This window comes from Micrasema longulum, unplaced genomic scaffold, assembly GCF_059751315.1.
Source record: "Micrasema longulum isolate JH-2025_06_02 unplaced genomic scaffold, ASM5975131v1 h1tg000621l, whole genome shotgun sequence".
NCBI lineage: Eukaryota > Metazoa > Arthropoda > Insecta > Trichoptera > Brachycentridae > Micrasema > Micrasema longulum.
In genome coordinates, this window is record NW_028277817.1 from 353,464 (window position 1) to 370,806 (window position 17,343).

The window sequence follows — 17,343 nt, forward strand, 5'->3', positions numbered from 1 at the left end:
TTGCCTTTGTTTGAACATCCATATATCTTTAATTCTTCCATCTGTTGATTTGAGTCCTAGATATCCGTGTTTTTACTCATGTTTGTTGTGTTACTATACTTTGAAGAAATTTTTTAAATATTTTTGGATACGTTTGTTTATGTAAAGTGTTTGTGTAACTTCATTTTTTTTAAATAAACAAAACATAGGCATTGAGGGGATCCTGAGGGGTGAAGACGACGTGTTGGCCTCTGTCCATGCATCCTTCTCCCCCATCCTTAATCTGCATAGAGTTTGTATTCCTTAGGAATAGTTATAATACCTTTCCTCTATGCGCAGCTGACAGAGAGTCCCCCAGGACTCTATAACAGCTGCGGGTGGATGGTGGGCTTAAGGATCTCCACTTTATGTTGATTTGAGTGAATTTAATGAAGCAAATTTAATGTATTTTTTTTTGTTTTTAAAATTTTTGATTCCCTTTCGTGCTGCTGCGGATATTCTAATCAGTCTTCTGAACACATCCTGTGGTCATGTCCCTTTTTTCCTCTCTATTTTTACCCAATGGAGCTTCTTGCTACTATCCGTGGTCTTGTTTTAGGCCTGTTGGATATACAGATCTGGTGGCTTCCAAAAATAATTTTCTGGCTTTTAAAAAGTTGTGTAATAATTTTGGCAAACTGATCAAGTTTAATCGCAGTCCGTAAAGAATTCACTTCTTTCTTTTCTCAATCCAATGAAATACATATGATGTACTTCTGGATTACCTTCTTTTAACACAAATATTCTAAGTCTACCAGATTACAGAGAGCTCCTTTGGGCAGCTTCTCTCGTTCGGCAACAAGCAACTTTTCCGTGTATGTTGGCACTGCCAAGGAGACTTATGTCCTTGGATGCGGTGTGCGGTATGTGGTGGGCAAGCTGTTGATTTTAGTGAATTTAAAGAGCTAAAACCTTTATTGTTGTGAAAAGATTCATCTGATTAAATTATTTATCATACTAGGCAACGCCTGGAATCATTTTTCTAATTTTCGACACATTACTTTTATTGTACCTATGGATATTAATTAGAATGATGAAATATTTTTTATTCTTGTATCAAGTATCTTATATATTATAACTGCGTCATTGTGTATATGACATAATAAATTTTAAAAAATAAAATTAAAATGTTCCTGAAATTGTTCCAGAAAATATTTTCTATTTATAGTTTTCATATATTTGTGAGCAAAAATTCTAAAAATAATACTGACACAATGACCATCATTGCATTGTTATCTCTGAAAATATTTATAATTAAATGGTCCAAGTGAGTGAACTTCAAGTACCTTTGTTTTCGCGTAGGTGTTTGAATAATTGTTTTCCTGTAAATGTTTGTTTTGAGTTGTGCCACTGATATTCCGGGGTGCGAAATGTCTATTCAAATTATATAACCTCCCCATAACGTACTTATAAGACCTTAAATAGAATCATGGGATTGAGATGACTTATTAATCAAGTTCAATTCCTAAAACGTGATGAAAATACGTACCTATTTTGTTTTTTTTTTACAGGTTTAAAATATTCATATTACCTGATTCTTTTAAATCAGTATGCTAAGTACTGTTAATACAATTTTTATGCTGTTTATCTTTTCAGACAGCTTTATTTGTAAATAACTATTTAGTTTTAATTTGTTTTAAATGCTCTCTTTTATTCTACTAAAATGTTTTTTATTATACACATTAGTATTAGATCAAATTTATCCAAAATTACTAGATTTGATAGAACATCATCAGTACGGTTTTGTGAAGGGTAGATCTACCGCCATGAATCTACTTCTTTACCAAAATTATATATTAGAGACATTTCCTAGAAAAAAACAAGTTGACAGCATATACACTATTTTTTTGAAGGCATTCGATAAGGTGTCTCATAAACTTATTTTAAGGAAATTGCAAGCGTTGGGGATAGAAGGGAATTTGTTGAAGTGGTTTTTAAATTATTTACTAAATATAAAATTATATGTTAAGGTTAATTCTATAAAATTACAGCCATTTTACGCTTCTAGTGACTTACCACAGGGAAGTCAATTGGGACCAGTACTGTTTTAAATTTTCATTAATGACATTGTTTTCATTTTTGTGGATGTAGAAGTTGTTTTGTTTGCAGACTATATAAAAATATAAAATGTTGATCATTATCAAACACTTCAGTTTAACTGAATTAAACTAAATAGTTGGTGTGCATACAAAATAATTTATTTTGAAATGAAAGTAAGTGCAAATCAATTACTATCCGTCGAAAAAAACCATATTATGTATGAATACACTTTAAAAGACATATTGCTCAAAAGGGTGCGCATAATAAGAGACCTGGATACAGTGTTTGAACTAGATTTCGTTAACCATATTTACAACATTACAAACAAAAGCATGAGAACATTAGGTTTCCTGCTTTGCATTTTCAAAGACTTTAATTCGCTTTAAGTAATAAATATTTTGTATGTAGCGCTAGTTTACAGTCAGTTAGAATATAATTCCACTGTGCGATCTCCTCAGTATAAATAACACATAAGGAACATAAAGAGAATTCAAAGAAAGTATTTGAGATTCGTAAATTTAAAATTAAATATTGCCTTAGATAACATAAATTACACGTATTCGTATCTATTAGACCCTTTTTATTGATTTTTTTTAGAAGATCGTAGAAAAATTAATGACCTTCTTTTTAAATTTTTAATTTTTAATTCGGAGCTCGATTGTTGTGAACTCCTGAATCTTATTAACTTTAAAATACCGAATCGAGTCACTAGAAGTTGCAAGCAACTAAATACGTAGGTACTAACTATGCGCGAAACTCTCCGATGATTGATGAAACTCTCGAACAATTATTCATTTTAATACGTTCTTAAATGCACTGTTTATTACTTATTATTTAAGTCGTAATAAAACTTTTTTTTTCATGTAATGTTTTCTCTGTTTTTGATTTGTATTATTATTATCTTATCTCTTTCTGAAATTAATTCGTCAAATATTTTTGTGTACCATTTATTATATTATTCTCTTATATATACTTACTGTAAACTAATTTTTATTATTTGTTTATAACATTAATTTGTTAATACCATTTTTTTACAAGTACATATATTCTTCTTTTTATTGTTTAAATTCTTTACAAGTTATTTACAATTCCATTTTTAATTCCTACTTAAATCACATAATTTGTACTTATCTTTATATTTTTTTCTAAATGCCCCTTGGGCGTATTGTAAAATTAAAAAAATAAAAAATAAATAATCGACTAATCGAAAAAATATATTAGAACCAGCTGACGAGTTGTACGTATACAACTCAGCAGGAATTTAATTTAAGACTATTATGTAAATATTTTTGCAAAATAAATAATTAAAAAAAAAAATCCAACTAATATGTAAAAGTCCCGATTTTTAAATAAAATAAAACAACACCTTTTTACATCAGTGGGTGTAAGGGTTTAATTGTTATTTTGACAGCCCTTAACTTTATTCCCTTTAAAACCAAGAATAATCTATTTTTGAACAATCAAGACACCTACTCTTTACTTTCTCAGTCTAAAAATATGACTTTGATGTTAGATCAATGTACCCGGATGAAATGTCAACATACGACAATGTCATAACGAAGGGAGAAGGGGCAGCAATTTTTTATTTTCTTCGTTGCGCCGCACATAGGGGGGTAATTGACCCGAAAATTCGAACAAAAGTCGAAAGTTACCAACCATCAAATTCCAAGACGTCACCGCTTCCTAAAGTATGGTAAGGATCTTGGCCACAAAACTCCGTTATGTTTTTTTTATAATCGTCATTCACCACTTCCAAATTATTTGTATTTCAAACGTCTTGCTGATCTCACGTACTATCACCAAGTAACCGAGAAAAATGAGAAAATGTAAAGCGTTTTTGAGTCTGGTTAAGTTGTGATAAACTTTAAGATAGATATTATAGTAGGGTATGTAGAACTGAATTCATTACATCATTACGAAATTATTTTGCTTTTTTAATTGATTTGTAATAATTTATTTTTTTAATTGTAGTGGGAAAACAAATCCCCGCGCGGATGTGGGGCGACAAATAGCGGAAAGTGAAGCCCTGGGGCTTCTACGATATTCTTTAGCAGAGTGGACTGTATTTAATTTTAGTTCAAATAAGTTAATATTCTCGATATGCGGTATGCAGGGTCAATCGGTCACAACCCCAACAAATAAGATAGATAGCTTGGGAATGGAGGCCACTAACCTTATTTTCGTTCTTGATGGAATTGCTGTGGTCTGACTGGTCACTTGCAAGCAGCACAAACACGAGGGAAGGCACCAACCTGTAGCTCAACACTGGTGGTTGGTAGAAACAATGTTTATGATGCAGCACACTTTCAACAAAATAAACGCGCACGTACGACACGAGATCTTAATGTGACGGACGATCAAAGAATACTGAGGTAAGAAGTAAACAGTGGTTGTGGGTACAAACGATGTAGAAGTTGTGACAATAATTCATTTGCGCGTGGTTATGTAACATCGTGTTACCACAAGCAAAAGATGAAATATTCTTGAGTTCAGAAATTTGATAACAAATTAAAAGATGGAAACATACTGTGAAATAATTCCTTTTCCACAGTTTATAAAAACGAACATAAAATTCAGCACTGTCATAGCAAAACAAATAAAAAAAAACATTAATACGCCGGTCATCTTACGTGCGTGCGTGCATCCCCCATCGCAGTCAAAAACCGTCTGAATCTCTTTTCTCACTGACACCGGCCACAAAACAGCTTACCTGTCTTTCTTCTCGTGAGATTCATCTTCGTGCTCTTTCTTTTACATATTTGTTGATGTATTGGCGTCATATTCATTCTTCGCGTGGCAAGGATATTTTTTTTTGTACTAAAATCCAGCATAGCTTTTACAAATTTTAAATCCGGTGAGAAAATGTCAATTCGAAGATAACAAAAAATACGATTTCTTCATTTAAAAAAATAAGAAAGATAAATCAAGTATTGTACGAGTGTGTTCGAGTATGAGTGTGTTCGACTCGATTGCTACGAAATCGAGTGGGAATAAATCAGCCTCGGTGTGTTTCGTTTGGCACATTTGCCAACCATGCTTGAGGCTCCGGGCTCGGTGCCTAGCAGGGTTGATGTCAAATATATGTTGTAAAGGTGGTTTACAGCGGGAATATTTTATTGTGCCTGGACTGGTCCCTAAGCGAAAGACTAATCACCTTACCTTCAGGTAACTGATAATCAAGATATGCTGCATTTGGAGTTTCAATGTAGCGCCCCGTTGATGAAAACCTCAAATTTGAACTTAAAATTTAAATTATTTTTAAATTGTAAAAAATTATATTTGCCTAAAACGTAACAGTTATCAAAATGAAATTGTTTTTTTTTTTAAATTTCTTTGATCAATAATTGAACATTTTGTAATTTCGGTAAATTAACATAATGTTCATCACGGCGTTGATGAAATTAAATAAATTTTGATGGCTCAACTTATTTGCACACATTTATGATGCCAACGTTTGATGTTTTAAGACAACGGAGCCCGTAATACTGTTTAATTGTTGATAAAAAAAAGTAATAAACAAAAGAGCAAATTAATAAATTCGTTTTCTTTGGTGACATTTTAATTACATCCCAATGATTTCTTTTCCGGTTTTTCTTTTCGTTTTCGTTCAGTTAGAATAACATTTTTACAACAAATTCATTTCGTTTACGCCATTTTCTTTAAAATGTGTAGGGTGTTCTGTAGTACAGTCTACTAGTAAAGACGATAAGTGTTCCATTATGTTTTTTAAACAAGCAATAAATTAAAAAAGAGCCTACTGATATTAAAACATTATTTTCACCTTATATCAAGAAACATATCGAGGATATTTCTTAATAAAGGTCCAAATGCTTTTGATAAATTATTATTAATATTTAAATCATTCACTTTGTGTAATGTTATTTAATATTTATGTTAAAGAACACCTACCGACTTTTCTATTTCCACCAGTTTTCCAACGCACCCGTCTCTTGGTCTAGACACCAATTAAACCAACAAGAAAAACCTACTATACTTCGTCTTAAAATTAAATAATATGGAAATATTTGTCAGTAGGAAAGCTTTAAAAAAATAAAGTTCCTTTGATCAATAATCAAACAACCTTTCAATATATAGGCCGATTATACAATGTTCCATTGTAATGATCACCCAAATACCTATTAAACTTAAGCCTCTCCTTTCAACCTCTCCCTTTTTTTACTGTTTCTCCCACAACATAAAAATTTTCATAACCTTATCACTGCATGTAAGGGTTTTCTATTAAATGCAAGGCGTGTTGGTTTAATATTTTTTATGCAACAACTATAATGAACGTGTATGTGTATAGTGGGTTTTGCATGTTAGTTTAATTGGTGTCCTGACGAAGCAACGGGTACGTCTCGAAACTGGTAGACATTGAAAAGCTGGTCAGTCGTTATGTACAAATATTTTATTACATTTAGATTTCGGTAAGCATCAATAAATTTCCTGGTTAAGTTTTACTTTGATTAATTTGACCAACGAGCGCTTTCGCCTAAGTAGGCATTTTCAGGACTGATAAATAGTTTACAACATTTTCAGCTTTTTATTAAGTATTTTTTTAAATAGTTGTTTGAATTCATAAAACTAAACAACTGGTTTTAACGTACATTATAATCAATACATACTTAAATAAGTTAAATTACCATAAAAGTTATTAAATTCAGACGCACCGCATTAGTATTTTTTTTTATGTTTTCCATTATTCATTTGATTGAATTATTTGAGCAGCTTTGTGTGAGTCCTCTCTATATTTTTAAAGTTCACACAAGGGTTGTTTATACATTTTTTTGTTTATTCTTAAATAAAAAAAATGTAGGCATGATATTGTCAATTACTTTTATCACAAATAGATCTACTCTTTTTTTATTTTTTACTTAAACCTTCTTGGATTTATTAATAGAAGCACAGCTGACTTCATAAATATCAATACCCTTAAAACCCTCTTCTGTTTCCTAGTTCATCCGCACCTAGAGTATTCTTCTGTTATCTGGTCTCCGTATCATGATGTTCACATCAAGAATATTGAATCAGTTCAACATCGATTATCGAGAAGGATAGGCTGGAGGTTGGGCTTTTCTAGAGATCTATATACGTATAATGAGTTAGAAACTACCTTGAATATATCTCCTCCTCTTCAAGACCGTCGAAATAAGTCCGACCTTATACTCCTATTTATGATTCTCAACTCTTTCCTTGATGCGTCTGAACTACTGAGCTCAATAAAATTAAATATCCCAACTAGAAACCTCAGACAAAACTTACTCCTTCATACCGATAACCATAGAACTAATTTTGGTTTTCATTCTCCTATGCCTAGAATTCTTAGGTCTGCCAACAAACATACCAGTCTTGATTTCTTTGATAACAAGTTTTCTTCTTTCAAACGATCACTGAATCAAATTCAATTATAAACACCTGTCTTCCGCTTACACTCCCACAAAGTTTACTATAAACCATCGAGTCTTTCTCCTTTTTTTATAATCATTTCCCATGTATAAATGTGTCCATAAAAATGCCCATTGGACGCCCATATACAAATAAATAAATAAATAAAATAAATAAATTTTACATTTACATGTTTCATTTTTCAATCTTCTTTGTGATGCTCCATACTTATTTAATCTTTGCTGTTATTTTGTTTTTCACTCTTGACGAAATCCATCAAGTATTAATTTATAGTAATTATTAAGAATTTAGAGAATGATATACCACTACATGTGGATTACGATTATTACACATCCCGCATGCCGACTAAACAAAACACATCTAACAGGTGGATATATTTATGATATATACGGCCTTAGCCAATTACAACAGTTATATATAGAAACACATGTACGATAAAATGAACAAATAAAACTATGTAGCAAAAACAAACAAGGTAAATAAAATAATGGTTTACAATATATTTAAAAACACGATCTACATACTCTTACAAGACTTTGATGTAACCTATGCTAATGCATCTTCATCGTATTAATGGCGAAGAGATCTACAAAAAACTAGGAGATCTATCCCAAAGAATTCCAAGTTGTGTGAGGAATTGACCAGCCCCGAAAACGTAACATCATTTTGCTATTTTTTTACTTGTATCACCTTGGTGTAGAGATAAGAAAATCGATAAGTAGTTTATTTAAGGATAAACAAGATGAATATAATTACAAGTAATTTGCAAAATACTTCATTTTTATCTTAGGAAGGTTTGCTTTTGGACCGAAATAAGGATTAAGCAATATTTATTATTTAAAAGGTGGGAAAATAACACGTGGATAACAGAGTAACAGAGTGGGAAGTAAAAATTTAAACATATAAAGTTAGCACAATACCTTCATTTTATTGTAGGAAAGTTTACATATAGATTTCTGAAAAATATGTTCTAATACTTTAAACGAAAGCGCTCGTTGGTCAAATTGGTTTGTGACCAATGTGAGCCCAGGTTATTTCTACTACCATAGAATTTTTATTCCGAGTATATTCTGTGTATTTTTTGGAAGAGTATTAAAAATCTTAAGATCATGGTTCATGTGACATCTTTGGCCACATATTATGCAGTTATAACTTTGCTTCCGGTTTTAAGTTGTCTGTTATCGCCCAAGTTGTTATATTTTTAAGGTACATAGTACCTAATACTCTTAAGTAAATTCAGGAATTCATGACCGTCGCCATTTGAAATACGTATTCCGTGTAGGGATAATTCTTTGGACTCATTTCTGAGCAACTTAAAGAATAACCAGTGACGTTTTTGGAGTAGATCCCCCAGTTTATTATTCCATATTTTATTCTTGATAGTTGATTGTTGCTTTCCGTAGCCGTTTTACAGGTCATTTCGGTATACAGATCTGATTCTACAAAGTGCAATTTCCCCTTATATGTGAGCAACGCCAAGGAGACCTAAGTCCTCAGATGCGGTTTGCGATAAGTGGTATGCAAGCTGTTGATTGACATGATGCAAAGTATGTATATTTTCTTAAACAAGTGTCCAAATTACAATAGGAATTTCAGAACCTTTAACTGTCAATATCTAAAATAAAATAAAATTCTATGTCCAAAAACGTATGTAGTGCATTAAAAGTTTCAGTATGTTACAAGTAACCAGTAATTGAAGAAGTTTTGATATGATAACATTTAATTTTTATCAGAAAAATTAGCTTTTACTTTACAGACAGTAAATGATAACTTCGGTAGCTTCCCATTGCAATCAGGACCCTGATACACTTAGAATTGATTGAACTTATATACCAGCTTTTTTATTTTCTTGACAGTTATTTCTATGTGAGGTTTCTAACACAAAAGTAAACTAATTCCTTAGTATTTACTGCATTCTACTATATAACTAGAAGACGGCATTATCCATAATAACATTTGTATACGCTACTTAATTGTTCATTAATATTTTAACTGGTTTTAATGTTTTTAATCAAACAAACAGTCAAAATCCGTTGCACAATATTTAGTAAACAAAAATATTCGATAAAAAATAAAGCGTTAAATGTTTTCAATTTTCGTTTAGTTGTTCAAAAAATTTGAAATGTTACAAAACATGCTGTCGCCAAGTGAATATAAGTTTAGTTTGTCAATTATAAGGTTTCAAATCATTTAGAGTTTAGTTTAAATGTTTTAACTCATTGAAAGTTAAAATCTTAAAAATTGGACGTTAAGAATTATTTATCCATCGCACACTGGGTTATTCTGGGAGCTAACATGTCATCATGTTTAAAATTGTCACTTATCCAATTTAAGTTAACTATTTTGGGCTCCAGTAATTTTTATAGTGATCGAGAGTTACAATTTGTAGAAAAAATAAATAAAACATCGACATTATACACGAACGATTTAATATTATGTATTTATTCATACTGAAATGCCTAAAAGGAAAACAAGTTACATATTTATAGGATGACATAAATTATTTTATTTATTTTTTAACAAAACAAACAAAATTTCATCACTAATTAATTTCAATGTACCGAAAAGGACAACTCGGTAAAGCTACCAATACTGTGGCAACAATACTTCGACTTCATATGGTAAAAATGCAGTCATCAATAGACTTCACTCTCTAGGCAATGAGTACCAGGACGTTGGTGACTCATTTCACATGAAATTTAGTACATATTGAACGGCTCTTCTTCTTTATTTCATTGGTAATATTCTAGGTAACTATTTGTTACTATTGTTAAGAATTGTTTTAAACTTCTTTTTTAGTGTTTTTTTTTTCTTTTTTCGTTAATTTCTTGAATTAATTTATTTAGTACAAAATATTTCAATTCATATTTTTTTTTATATCATTATATATTTTTATACATAAATATATACTATTTACTTAAGTATTAGTTTAAAATAATTATACAGATATATTTTTTTGATGTTATTCAAAATTGTTTTCTTAGTTTTTTTTTAATTGGTTTTTTAATTTGGTTTAAAGTAACTTTAATACCAAATTATTTTTTTTATCAATAATTCTATAACTGGTAATATTCTTTTCTTTTATATGGTTCATCTTTTTTAGACTTTCTTAATTTGTTAATTAATAATGTTATTTAAAATACTTATGCTTACATGTATGTATATTTAATTGTATTTGTAACTAATATGTAAAAGGCACTAAGTTTCGTTTATTTCAATAAAATAAAATAAAAATAAAATTTAAAAAAACATCTTATTTAAATTTATTTCAACAGAGAGAGAAAACATTTTCGAAAAGGGAATATGGAAGTCTAGGCATTTACAGGGCTTATGACCTGGACTATAACCATGACTATTGGCTGGTTTAAGTGGCCACTTTACACACTGTGCAACATTCACCATTCTGCCCATGTTTGAACACCCATATTTCCTCAACTCTTCCATCTGTTGACTTTTGTGAAATAAAAGAGCTGAAACCTTTATCACGTGGGTGAGCTGAACCAAATCACCTACTAGGCAACGCCTGAAAACCATTTTCCAATGTTTATACTTCTTCTTTTACCAGGTAGTTAATGCAACAATGTTTGAGTATGTCCAAAGCATTTGGACACACCCAAACATTTTTGAAAAAAATATCACGCTATTTTGCTAACGAGAAGGTAAAAAAAATAGAACGCCATTTCACTATATCCTTGCAAACATAATAAAAAACAAATACCAATCGTCTTTTTTAGAAATAAATTTTAATGGTAAATAAATTACATACTCGTTTATCTAAAAAGATTCATAAAACAAATTTCGAAATATTGTTTAAATAGTAAGAACTTAAATATTTCTCTTTTTAAAAATAAATAAAAAATGAATTACAGAAAAAAATGATTTTTGCTACCCATGGATAATTAATGTCATGAAGTTAGGACTAATGTCTCAAAAAATGTGTAATAAACTACTTGTAAATAAATTAATGATAGTAATAATAATTAACGCTACCCATGGATTACTAATTCCATGGAATTGGGACTTAATGACTCGAAAAATGTGAAATAAACTTCTTCTAAATAAATAAATGATAAAAAAATAATATATACTACCCATGGATTACTAATTCCTTGGAATTGGGACTTAATGACTCAAAAAATGTGCTATAAACTACTTGTAAATAAATTAATGATAGTAATAATAATTAACGCTACCCATGGATTACTAATTCCATGGAATTGGGACTTAATGACTCAAAAATGTGTTATAAACTACTTGTAAATAAATTAATGATAGTAATAATAATTAACGCTACCCATGGATTACTAATTCCATGGAATTGGGAATTAAAAAATGGGTAATAAACTACTTGTAAAGAAATTAATGATAGTAATAATTATTAACGCCACCCATGGATTACTAATACCATGGAATTCGGACTTAGTGACTCAAAAAATGTGTAATAAACTACGTGTAAATAAATAAACGATAACAAGAAAAATTCATGTAACCAAAATAAAGAGGAAGCCTCAATGGCTTTCTCATAAAATAAAATAAACAACTTTTTTTTACAATTTTATGTGTATTATATCAGAAGGTAAATAAACACTTTATATTGGTTATAATTTAAAAAATTTTAATTGACACTGAAATCCTATTCGATGGTCGCGAAAATTAATTTTATTTAAGAAAAACACTTTATTGCGGGTACGAATTATTAAAATGTCGTAACTTGTTTTTTGTTGTTGTATTGCGTAGGTACCAAAATTTTCTAGCGGATTTATTGAATAATATAGACCTTGAAAGTTTTTATCATAAACATGCCTTTTCCAGTTAATTACTAAGGGGATGCGCGGTGTTTTTTATTGTTTGGGCTTTTTTTATGTCACTCTCTTGCAGATTCCTCTCCGATACTGTGCAAAAAATATAACTGCGCGTTGGACTGATTATGCCTAGTGAAAATCGACAAAAAAGACGTTTTGCTGTACTGTTATACGCACCACAAAACTAAACCGATTTGGTTATTTTGTTTAAGGAAGAGAATCAAAATAAATTTTTCTACGTCGGTACCTTTTCATTTTATTAAAATTATATTTCAACTAATATTTGCACGCGTAAGTACAGTATTGTACAAATTAATGGAATAAGAGTAATTTTTGTCATTTTTTACATAAAACAACACTCATATGTCAATTGGACAGTTTTTTAGTACCAAAAATTACGAATTACAGTTTATTAATCGTTTGGAAGCTCATATTGGTGTTTGTTGGTGTATAATCAGTCGTTTTCTTTTTTACATTTTCTCAATAAAATACTACTTTTATCAATTGCTTGCATATTAAACAGTGTTTTTTAATAGGTTTAAATCATGTATATCACTCCGAGGCAAAAGGAAAAAGATTATAACCTTAAGTAAACATACATCAATGACTCAAAAAGAGATTGCAAATGAATGTTTTGTGAGTCAGGAAGCAGTCAGAAAGATTATTAAGCAGAAAAGAGAAATAGGGTCAGTTGAAACAAAGAGAATTGGGAAACGTGGAAGAAACCAGAAAACTAGTGTCCAAGATGAAATACCTTCAATCAAAAATAGTAAGTTAAACCCCAGAAAAACAAGTTAAGAACTTTAACGTGTTTTGGCAGCCACCGAGGTGATGATACATGACTCAACAGTACGAAGAAGATTCGAATCTGGAAGAAAAGCAATTCGACCACAGAAAAAACCACTCCTGATGGCATGTATGATGAAACAAAGGCTCATTTGGGCTAGAAAATATACCAAATGAACTATAGAAGACTGGGGAAAGGTGCTGTTTTCAGATGAGACCGACTTTCTCGTGCAGGGATATCGTACAAAATTTGTTAGAAAAAGTCGGGATAAAAAACTTTCTGTGGCTCATATTGACCAAACGGTGAAATATCCTGTAAAGAAGATGTTTTGGGGCTGTTTTTCGTAAATGGAGACCGGGTTTTTGATTCCAATTAAAGGAATTATGAATAGCCTAAAGTATAAAACTCTATTGAAGCAGCACTTGAGTACCAAACTGAGTAAATGTTGTCCAAATAGTAGGGCTGTATTTCAACTGGTCTTTGCTCCTTGTCACGTATCGAAGTTTATGCTTAAGTATTTCAATTAGAAAAAGATAACTCTTTTAGACTGGCCTGGAAATTTACCTGACCTTAACCCAATAGAACATATGTGGGCTATTTGTAAATTTAGGATACAAAAATTGGACTGCACCACCAAGATAAAGATGATAGAAACTGTCGTTCAGATGTGGTTTCGAGATGACAAAATAAAAGAAAATTGCCGAAGCTTATTTGATTCAATGCCAAAACGTGTTCAGGCTGTTATAAAAGCAAAAGGAGGACATACATCCCAGTAAATAAAAAATATTTTATGATTTTACGTCACCTGTATATCAAAATATAAATAAAAAACGCATTTTATGATTAAAAGGAATTTTATTCCATTAATTCGCACAATACTGTAAACTAAGGACGTATTTAAATTTGTTTCAACACAGAGGGAAAACACTTTTGAGAAGTTAATATGGAAGTCTAGGCATAGTATGACACCCGCATGTTAACTTGTGCTCCTGGTTGTAGCAGAAGAATAAAAAATATTTACTTTTTATTTAATCATCATAACCATTCAACTTTTTTTTATCAAATGGAGCATAGGGCATTGCAATGGTAAATTTATCGCAGCTTATATTTATTTTTTGTAGTTAAATGAAAGTAAGATGATCAAAAAAAATTGAGTTTGTAAGCAAAAATTCTTGATGGAAGTAAAATTCTTGAAATTCTCGAAATATCCAGTGTCCGGTTTCACATGAGACTGGTATCTTTATTAAGAAACTCAATATATTTTTACAAATAAGTCATAGAAAAAAAATAGATGGAAAGAAAAAAAATACTAAATCAAAGTTGATAATTAAAATAGGATAAACCGAAATTAAATAAACATCTATATTTTCAAAACCATGAACATCAATTTCAATAAACATCTGGACAACACGCTCAATAGTACCATATATAAATTTATGCAACGTCTCGCAGTAGTCTCCTGCAATGGTCTCTTCCCTTAGATAAAACCCACACTTGTACACTTCTCCTAAAAACAACCTTTTGTATAAATTAATGTGTTCATCCAAGACATTGAACTCTCCTATATTGAAAATTAAATGTAGGAAACAAATGCCGTATTTATTTAGTTGTAGTCGCCGCAATGGCGACGTATCGCCGGAAAACTTCACCATCGATGGACAATATCGACTTTTTATTGAATATCGAATTATATTGCGCGTATTTACTTTAAGGAGTTCGCAATACGATAAATTGGATTTAATCGACGATAATTTTGTGGTTTACTTTATTTTTGCCCTAATTGAAAATAGTTCTACCCCCTTATAAAAAAAAAAAGATAGTAATAACCGATCTTACGACTTTATACAAAATAATCAAACCTATGTTTGATACGCCCGATTTATTGAAGTTGATTTCGTTCTATATACAGCTTAGGTTGAGCAATACAACTACTATATTTCACTGTCAAAATTCTCGAACGGCAGCTCATTATAATTCTCTAATTAATAGATTACAAAATACTGGCAACGAATATGCCTCATATTTTGATGTATTAATTGATCTCTACCAAACTTCAAAAACAACGTTTAGAATATTTTATTTGCAAAAAGAAGAAATCAGCTTCAAGGGATTGTGTTACTTTAGTCGTCAGTTTTTTTACTGTTGATTATTTAGCATAAAACATCCTTTCAACTATGATATATAAATGGCAGAAATGCCGTGTATAAATAAATCATTCATTAAATGTAATAAGAATTAAATAATAATTTAAATGCACATTGACATACCTGTCAACTACTGGTAAAACCAAAAAAAAAGTAGCCTTAGTTTACATGAAGAAAAATAGATCATGCTAAACCCGTAACGTAACATTTTCTATGTAAAAGTTGTACTTAAGCTGTTGTTCGCTGTTTAAATTAGGAAATCAATACTTTCTAAGTAAAGGTAAAAATATCACATATAAAAATTCATATACCTGATTCAAATTGCTTAGATTTCATTAAGAAATGTAGATGCTCACGCGCGACTTGTTCGATATGACATGTGCTAATGTCCACTACAGAAAGGAAGCTTTTAGTGTTCCCGCATTAAAAACTTTAGCAGATAAGACACCATGATAGACTATAAGTGATTCTGTGTTTGTCATTAGTGTACAATTGACTTCAAATTGTATTTAACTAGAAAAAGTCAACTACTATATCACTGTCAACTACTTTTCACAGTTACCTTACGTCCGAAGACGGCAGTTTAAACTGGGCGCTTTTAGAGGTGTTTGGGTGGTTCTAGCTCCCATAATAAACCATTTACCCAGAAAAAACAAAACAATAGAGATACGCCAATAGTAAATATCTAAAGTGTGTTTAAAAATCACTGCTCTAGTGCCATAACCCAGGGAGAAAATTCGGAAGTACGTTTGTATGAAGAAAATTCATACCACGTTTCCTCTTACGAATGGTCAAAAAGCCTCGCATTCACAATTTAACTGTAAAAAAATTAAATGAGCTAGAAAAATATATTTCATTAAGAAACAGTCTTAAAATTATGTCAATTAAAAACTTGCTTTAATTAATATTTTCCTTTAAAATATATAACTTTAAAAAATACCACTACGTACCGGTAAAGTAAAGGAAACATATGAAACAAAAATATGATTTCCTTCCAAATATTAGCCAAACAAATTAATTTGAAACAAATTATTTTCATTTTTAAAAAACAAAAAAATACTTTTTAATCACTGCATTAACTTATTTTACTTTTCAAACATAATATTAAAATGATGTGTTTCATTTGAGCGATGTTTTAATTTGTGGTTTAATGAATCGATGCTTTTTGGTGAACGTTCTATCATTTGCATACCTGTTTGCGCAAGGGTTAAAGTTTCTGCTAGAGAGAGAGAAATGAGGAGTTTTTATTCGTTGTCTCTATCAAACGCACGGGTAAGTAGTATGGGGAGGCACAAGGCATCATACAAAAGGCGAATGAGATCCGTTTTCCTTCCATTGCAACTCTGGAAGGCCCCGAGTCAAGTTGCCCCTACGAATAATACCGGTAAGTCAAACTCAACTTTATATATCTGACAGAAAATAAAAAAAAATAAGTGGTGATTAACAATTTAACTTTATAATTTCGGTAATTTATAAGTAACCGTATTTAAAAAAAAACGTTTGTAAGAAAAATAAGACTGAAGTAAAAATTTTGTTCGTTTTTAAATAAACATTTATTTATCAATAAAATAAAACTTAAGTGTTTCTAACTTTTCATAAAGATTTGAAAATTTTGAGACCCTAAAGAGATTAAATCTAAATTACATATTGTAGATCTTAAAAGTCGTACACATTTCTTTTTTAATTTTATTTCTGATTAAGATTGAAGCTCTCTGATTTAATATTGTTATCATTTGTTCATTTACGGTAAAGCCATTTTTTGCATCAGCATAAATTACTTTAATATGTAAAAAAACTATAAATTTTAATTTATATTATTAATAAGTTGAATATCGTAGTTGCGTTGGCAATATCATTTTGTTATGACATTAAAAAAAGGAAAAATATTTTATTTTATTTTGAAAAATACGTTAACTTTTGTTATTAGAAAAAAATTGTAATATTAAAAAAAAACTTGACAGATATTGCAGGGCAACGATGTTATGTTAAATGTGCAAACTATTCATTTCAAAGCAAACAATTAAAGCCTTTAATAATACAAATAACAAAAAAAAAATCTAATTCGCATTTAAATATTGGAAAGTTACTTAACGTTATAAAGAATTTGAATAAAAAAAATAGCTATTTTCTATGGATTTTAATTAAA

At 30.2% G+C, this 17,343-nt stretch overlaps 1 protein-coding gene across 1 annotated transcript in view; it reads left to right on the forward strand.

Moving 5' to 3' along the window:
* The first annotated feature begins 16,544 nt into the window (after window positions 1-16,544).
* The window catches only part of LOC148280064 (neuropeptide CCHamide-2-like), a 67,750-nt gene continuing 66,951 nt past the window's right edge, over window positions 16,545-17,343 (forward strand). Inside the window, exon 1 of the mRNA XM_088228980.1 lies at window positions 16,545-16,581. The gene's annotated coding sequence lies outside the window, so the exon portion shown is untranslated. The remainder of the gene's footprint in view (window positions 16,582-17,343) is intronic.